At 40.9% G+C, this 8308-nt stretch overlaps 2 non-coding genes across 2 annotated transcripts; one reads left to right on the forward strand and one right to left on the reverse strand.

The window, feature by feature from the left end:
- Positions 1 to 2070: 2070 nt before the first annotated feature.
- Positions 2071 to 2143, reverse strand: Trnar-acg (transfer RNA arginine (anticodon ACG)). Its single transcript has one exon. It is a non-coding gene; the product is annotated as a tRNA-Arg (tRNA).
- Positions 2144 to 7995: 5852 nt separating this feature from the next.
- On the forward strand, positions 7996 to 8068 carry Trnar-acg (transfer RNA arginine (anticodon ACG)). The gene has a single exon. It is a non-coding gene; the product is annotated as a tRNA-Arg (tRNA).
- Positions 8069 to 8308: the final 240 nt, after the last annotated feature.

Below are 8308 nucleotides of genomic sequence, written 5' to 3' on the forward strand. Positions count from 1 at the left end.
AATCCGCAAACCTTCCTTGTTTCCCTTCGTGGCTGTGGTGGTGATAGTGGTGGTGGTGGTGGTGATGATAGTAGTTTGTATTACTGATGGTGTTTGTGGTGGTAATGTTTGTGGTTGTATTTGTATTGGTATTAGGGGTTTGGTTTGTGGTTGTGGTGATTAGTGATGTGGGATAACCTTGTATAAATCATTCTCAGGTTAAATGAATACCAGCCGTCTCATTTAGTGCTTCTCAAGGGGCTAGAACAGATGAGGCGGAGCTAGATTGTGTCAAGTTATTTCTGAAGTTGTGCTAGCTAATCCATTCAAACCTATTCTAAGCTAACGATACCTAACCAGAAAATACGACTAACTCAAGACTAGAATATGTTAGGTCAGGTTTGAATAGGTTAGGTTAGGTAAGGTACGGTGCAGTATGGGTAGCTAATGTAACCTAACCTAACCTAACCTAATCTAACCTAACGTAACTTAACCTAACGTAACTTAACTTAACTTAACTTAACTTAACTTAACTTAACTTAACTTAACTTAACTTAACTTAACTTAACTTAACTTAACTTAACTTAACTTAACTTAACTTAACTTAACTTAACTTAACTTAACTTAACTTAACTTAACTTAACCTTAACTTAACTTAACCTAACCTAACCTAACCTAACCTAACCTAACCTAACCTAACCTAACCTAACCTAACCTAACCTAACCTAACCTAACCTAACCTAACCTAACCTAACCTAACCTAACCTAACCTAACCTAACCTAACCTAACCTAACCTAACCTAACCTAACCTAACCTAACCTAACCTAACCTAACCTAACCTAACCTAACCTAACCTAACCTAACCTAACTACCTAACCTAACAATATCCACCTTGAGAATTACTTGTGTCGCTGATATTAATGTTATTTCTCTTTATATTTGTAGGATATATTGTAGAAATGACGGTGTGTGTGTATGTGTGTGTGTGTGTTGGTGTGTGTAACTAAAGTGATTAGGTGCACGAAATGACTTGTCCCAGCACGTAATGACCCGCACGTCCGCTCGTCATTCAGTTTGGGAATTTTGATTACGTGACTGTTTTGTGCGAGCGATGATGAGTGCGCGGTCTCCCCCACATTTAAAACTCTCTAACCTAATCAAGCTTAATAACACTGAAAAAATATTAAACGTTAAATCGTATTGTAATATATTTTTCCCCAACTTATTCCTCTGTGTGTATGTGTGTGTGTGTGTGTGTGTGTGTATGCAAAAGGTGTTCATAATTTCATCCTATTTTTATGGGTTGCTTGGGGTCAGTATATATCTATCAGTGTGTGCCGTAGGTGGCTGGAAATTCAAACTGCGATTACTTCATAGAGATAATTAAAAAAGAATTCCAGTCATTTGCATCACAGATCACCTCCGGCCTTCCGTGTGCAGGCGCCAGACACAATCAGGTGTGGCGACGCGCGCTGCACAGGTAATGAGGGGGAGTAAATTGTGTGTGGGGAAGCGTGAGGGATGGACCAAGTTAGGCGTGATGGAGTGGCCGGTGGTGAGGGCGAGCGGCCTGAGTGGTGGAGTGGCGTGGGCTGTGGAAGCATTGGTGGTATGGCTGTAGTGTGGTGGCGGTGATGATGATGGTGGTGCTGTGATAGTTATAGTGCTTTCTGTGGTGATAATGATGGTGACTAGTGTGGTGGTATTGGTGATAGTTGTAGTTCCTTTTTGTGGTGGTAATGGTGGTAGTGTTTTTGGAGGCCGAGTGGTCCTCAGGCGCACGGGTTCGAATCCTGGCCACGGTCCGAGAGAAGGAAGGGCATCCACTCCGAGCAACGGTTCCCAGATGTCAAATCCGAAGTCCATCGTTAGGAGGCACCGCTTTACCCCTGATAGACTAGGGAAACCGGACGTAAAAACAGGAAAAATTAGTAGCGGTGTTCGTAATGGTAGTTATTAACCAAGAACACTAAAAATTTTAAAAGGCATCAGATCTTATTAGACCTTAACTTCCTTTCTATGTTACTTTGATTATTCTTCTTGCTATTAGGCTAAAGAAAGGCTTTAAAAATTCAACTAAACAAAACATGCGACCTCGCCAGGATTCGAACCTGGAATCTTCTGATCCGTAGTCAGACGCGTTATCCGTTGCGCCACGAGGCCTGTGAATACATAGGAAAAACATGAAAGAATAAAATAGTATGATAAATGTGAAAAATAAGAATGATGTTGAGAATCAGAAGGTATTGAATGTAAATTATTGAAGAAAACAACCAAAGATAGAAAAGGGAAGAAAGATTATTGGATGAAGTTAAATAAATAAAACAGAATGAAGAGATACGTAGTAAGGAAGAGGGAGGAATGAAATGTAGACACGAAACTTACATAAATGAAAAGTATGAGATTCCTAAAGAGAATATACAGAGAAAGCAAGAGAAGGGATAAAACAAAGATTACTGAATGAAATGAAAGAGAACTGAATGGAATATGAGACACGTAGTAAAGACGAGGGAAGAACGAAATGTGGTAAACACGAAACATAGAAAGCATCCGATATGAATTCCTGAAAACATCACACGAAGAAAATAAGAGATGGGATAAAACAAAGATTACTGAGTGAAATAAAAGACAATTGAATGAGGCGATACGTAATAAAGATGAAGAAAGAATGAAATGCGGTAAACACAGAAGAGAAAGATGTTGAGAAATGGAGAGTGTTTCTGGACGCAATGTTTGGCGGTATGATGGAAGTTTGTAGCTTCAGGAAATTAAGTAGTGGAAGGAGAAGAAAGGGCAGTGATTGGTGGAATAATGAAGCGAAGCAGGTGGTCACGGAGAGGAAACAGGCACAGGCGAAGTTTGCAGGGAACGAAGGATAGACAGGAAGGAGAGAGAGAGAGGGAGGAAGGGAGGGAGAAAGAAGGTATAAGAGGAAGAGTAAGGAGGTGAAAACGAGGGTTCGCGAGGGAAAGACGAGGGCTGATGAGAGTTTTTTGGAGCGAGAAAATCTAAGAACGGAAAATATAAAGCAATTTCGGAAGGGAGTCTATAATGTGGGGAGGTGAGGGGGGAGGGAAGTTTTAGAGAAAGTCTTTTGTATTAATGGAGGGAATGGTGTTTGAAGGATCGGATACATTAAATAAATGAAGAAGAAGAAGAAGAAGCAGAAGTGAGAGAGAGTAATAGTATTTTCTATTTTTTGTCAGAGAGAAAGTAAATGTTAAATAAAAAAACATATCATTAACTTTACATTGCAGTCCTTTTATACCGTAATATCCTTTAGACATCTGGATTCCTTATAGCATTTCAAATTATCTCCCTCAAATGGATCACGCCAGTCATACAACCACATGACGTACTGAAGAGTAAGTGCACTGAGTAACTTACTTAAAACCACTCACGGCGATTTGAAACGTGATCCCTCGTCCACCACATCCAGTATAACCACTCAGCCACCGGTCCTGTGGTACATAAAGGCGAGGTGCTGAAGGCCTTGTGGGAAACGGTGCGGAAAGTCGCTCGGTAAAGAAGGGATTGGCTCGGAATTATTGAAGAGCGTAGGGGAGAGTGTGTCGTGAAGTGGCTGGTTGGGGTGCTCAATGCATGTCACGATGGGGTGAGTGCACAGGGCCAGGGTGAGGTGCACGGGGTGACCTGCATGCACATTGCCAAGATCCGAGTGTTGTGCCGCGCCGCAGGGATAAAATGGCCTGGGCTGTGCTGGCTAGAGGGGAAAGTTTGCTTAGTTTACTGCAAAAATACATGGATGGGTCCGAAGTAGGTTATTTAGAGATGGAGTGCAAGGTTAAGGAGGGAAGAGGCTGTGTGGGTCTTGGGGGAAATATGGAAGAAAGAGTCAAGGTTTATGGAGACTTTGTGATAAGATTGATCTCATTATGGTGTGGCAGAATGGTGAGTTTATGGGATGGGTAGGAAATTATGAAAATGGCTAAATTCTACCCGGAAAATTTATAAGGAAAATTGGCTGTGTGGGTGAAGGAGAAATGCGGAATGTTTATGAAGTATCAGAATTTCTTTAACTTAAAACTTTGAAGACTCTGGTAAGACTGATATGAATGTGGTGTTTCAGTATGGTAGTTTTATGAGGTAAGTAGAAAATTCTGAAAAGAGCAGGAAAATGTGTCGAAGAGTTAGGCACATGTGGGGGAAGGCAGCGAAGAAGCGTAGAAAATTCTGAAGAGAGCAAGATTCTACCAGGAAAATGTACAGAAAAGTTTGGCACAAGTGAGAGGAAGCAGAGAAGAAGCATATTTCCCACAGTAATGGTTTGGGTACGGTGTTAAATTTCCATTACTATTATAGATGCTGTTGCTTTGAAAATCATTATTATCCCTCATATCATTAGCGCCAAATAGTCACCAACAGAAAAATTACTAAGGCAGAAAAAAAAAGAAAAAACCCACACATGTATTCCACACGTAAAATCAAGGCAAGAATTTGGCGGAAATGCGACGTTATGTGTTTTGTAATAGAAACGAGGGGGAATGAAAGAACGAAACATTGAGAGTGACTCCATTAAACATTAAGCACAAGTTATATTGAAACTGTTAACGCAAAAAGGAGATAGTAGTAGGAGTAGTAGCACGAGTAGTGGTAGCAAGTAGAGAGAGAGAGAGAGAGAGAGAGAGAGAGAGAGAGAGAGAGAGAGAGAGAGAGAGAGAGAGAGAGAGAGAGAGAGAGTGTGTACGTAGGCAGGAATGAGGCACTGGTGGGAGAGAGTAAATAATACTAATGAAAACACATAGCCTTATAAAAGTTAAGTCACCACCAACACCTGACACCTTAATATAACCGTGAAGTAAATTAAGACCTTTTTTCTCCCCCGCCCTGGGAACGTATTACACACACACACACACACACACACACACACACACACACACACACACACATACAGACGCACACGGCAGCATTTCAGTGTGTGTTTCCTCCGGGCAGTGGCAGGAAATATAGTGTATAATTGGACTGCAGTTCTATTGGCTTTTAGAACTGCCTCGTTGCATTGTGGGTAGACATTTTGCATCGTCCTAATACTCGTGTCTAAAAATTCTTTCGGGTCATGTTTCGTAATTGAGTTTTTTCATGCGAATTAATTGGTCTTTCTCATGTTCGCTACCTCCTTTTTTCTTTTTTTTTCTTTCTTTTTTTTGTTTTTTGTTTCGTTCCTGGTAGTATTGTTTTGATAAATGACCTAAATTTCGGTAAGTAGCATTCTGCGGAAGTCTGTCATTTGCGTTGTAAGTTATTAATAGTTTTTTCATTCTCACATCGTCATTTAAACTTCCAACTCGGTAATGTTCATGGAACGGTTTCACGTTACGTAGTTTACATTCCTGGCTTTTGCGCATTCGTTACTCCTATGTGTGGAAATCCTGGACACCTCACATCACAATATGGGCACGAAACTGCATTTGATGTCGTTAGAGTGGTGTCAGATTGCCTCTCCTCTGACTGACTACCGCTATTTTCACGCTAACAGCTCTTCTGATCTTGCGAACTGCCTGCCTCTCCTCCCACGGGATCACTGGACAAGACTTTCTTCTTTCTTTCACCCTTACTATGTCCAGCCCTCTAAGGCAAGAGTTAACCGGTATTCTCAGTCATTCATCCTTTTCTCTGGCAAACTCTGGAACTCCTTGCCTGCTTCTGTATTTCCACCGTCCTATGACTTGAACTCTTTCAACAGGGAGGTTCCAAGATACGTCTTATCCTCCGTTATTTGATTTTCTGTTTGGACTATTTTGGGAACTGGCATTCAAATGAGCCTTTTTTTTTATTGCCCTTGACAGTAAAAAAAATCCTGGATCCTGAATAGCTCTTGCGTCACCATAACGACTCGTAACTCAGTAAATCTTGTAACTTTCACGGTTTCCTAAGGTTAAACATCTCTTGCGTTTTTCCAGATTCTTCGCGTATTTTATCTCGCGCTGCAGCCTTCCGCTACATCAAGAGACAGAACGTTTAGGGAGCGGCGTGCTGGCCCTGGAGAGAAAAATGTCGTTACAAACACACGTAACAAGTTCAAGAGAAATGTTCCTGTAATGCGAATCCATGTCCTGAATCCTTAATTAGCGCGGTACTTTCCAGGTAATCTCGTTTGTCTCCAATTTTTACTGAATTTTCTCGAGCGTAAAATTGTATTCTTTTGGCCCCGTGGTTTCGTTGTGCCCTCCCGTCACCTTTTTTTTTTTTAACATGGACGCGCCTTCCTTGTTCCTCTGCTTTGTGATGCCGTGGCTTTAGCGACCTTCAAAAAAGTGGTACTGAACTAGTTAACTATCCTACTTATCCTCGAAACTCTAGTTATACTGTTTTTATTCTTTACGCTTGTAGTCATCTTCACATTTGTTTCGCATCACACTTCTTTCCGCTGCTCTCGTTAAGAGTCAGGCGAGTACATTAACATTCTCCAGCGTGATCGGTCTTCTAATACTTCTTTAGTTACACTCATTACAAGCATGTCTTTATTCACTGCATCCATATATCTTTTAGTAATTTCTCTCTTTCTCCAGCCGACTAGATCCATCTCTGGCATCCTCCTCGTCTCTAGTCTTGACACGCCCAAAGCAACTCAGTCTGGCATTATACTGGTCACTTTTATTAAAGGTTTTGAATCTATAATGTCCAAGTTAATCTTTTCGTTGTATTTACCTCATTTCGTCGAATTTACAACTAAGTTACATGGTCTTTATCAGCTTTCCGATTAACTTTAATTCTACGTTGTCTATTTTTTTTTTTTTATTGCCTCTTTTACGCAACTTTACTCTCATGTGTTGTGCTCGTATCAGCTAAGTACTTTTTGTTTGTTTTAATTCCATGTAGCAACGAGCCATTTCTTTAACAGTAATTAGGGAGCGATGTAGTGAATTCAGTGGAGGCAGGTCAGTGGGCGCGGTAATTAGACTGATAATTGGCGTGGAAAGGAGGACAGACTCAAGGGTTTCGTTGAGCGTAGCCAATGTACTTTTATCGCACACCAGGGAGCGGCTGGCGCCCTCATCAGGCGGACACACCACGAGGAATACTTTTTTTTTCTTTCTGCACGGGTCGGTAGGTACGCAGACACGCCGCAGAAATAAAAAAAAAAGCAAAAATAGAAAACTCAGAAGAGGGAGGGAAAAAAGGAAAGTTATTATACTCGTAAAACTTGTGTCCTTGGTGTGGTTCTGAGGGCACATGAAGGAGGTCATAAGGGAAGGTGCAAGGAGCCAGCTGGCCTACACGTGGCAGTCCCTTTATGAAGCATACTTACATGTACCCACCTTTCATCTTTATCTATACCTTTATCTAATCTTTTAAAAGCTCTGCATTGGCTCGGCACTCGCTTCCCAGCATTTGAAGGGACGCGAGTAAGGGTTCCACACACGCACGGGAATAACAGGAAATTATTCATAAGATCATAACGTCGGAAAATGAAAAGACTGGAATGGCTAGGTGAGCCACACAAGGCAGCCCCTGGACACTTAAGACTTACAATGTGTGTTCTCTTTATTCATATATTTATCCAATCTCCTCCTAATGTCTGTATTCACCACGTTCTTTTTAAGTTTCTTCCACTCCAACCATATTTGTGAAGCAGTTGTTTGGCTCTCCTTTTAAGTGTGATTTATGTGTATAAGACCACAGTGAAATAAGAAAATGAGGGAGAGGGAACACGCCCGCATACTCGGCCAGTCCTCAGAATAAGTGGCGTCCCCTAGGAGGATGTTTACATGCCAGTGAACGCATAAGAAGCATACTAATGAATGGGACAGCAGAGTATGTGGAGGTATATGAAATAGTAATGTTCATAATGATGATAAGGACGATAATGATGCTCTCTATTTCACTTTTACTACCATTATGTAACTTTCTTGTATAAACTTTACGCTTGATGATGATGATGATTAACAATTATAATAATAATAATAATAATAATAATAATAATAATAATAATAATAATAATAATAAAAAGATAATCGGTTCAAATACAATCAAACAATCACTCATTGCAACAAGGCCTCGTGGCGCAACGGATAACGCGTCTGACTACGGATCAGAAGATTCCAGGTTCGAATCCTGGCGAGGTCGAGGGTTAGTAGCTGACTTTTTTTCCCTCTCTTTCTTTAATATAACTATTAATACTGGAGACTGTATGCACTAGCTGAGTAGAAATTGTTTCAGAAGGACATGAAGGTTCCAGTTTGTAATTCTTTGTAACCACCAGCCCCACCATCACCACCACAAGTACAACAACGACAACAATGCAAATACTGCTACTATTACTACTTCGACAACAGTAGCAACTACAACTACAACAACAAAAACTCC

This window comes from Scylla paramamosain, chromosome 24 (assembly GCF_035594125.1).
Source record: "Scylla paramamosain isolate STU-SP2022 chromosome 24, ASM3559412v1, whole genome shotgun sequence".
Lineage (NCBI taxonomy): Eukaryota > Metazoa > Arthropoda > Malacostraca > Decapoda > Portunidae > Scylla > Scylla paramamosain.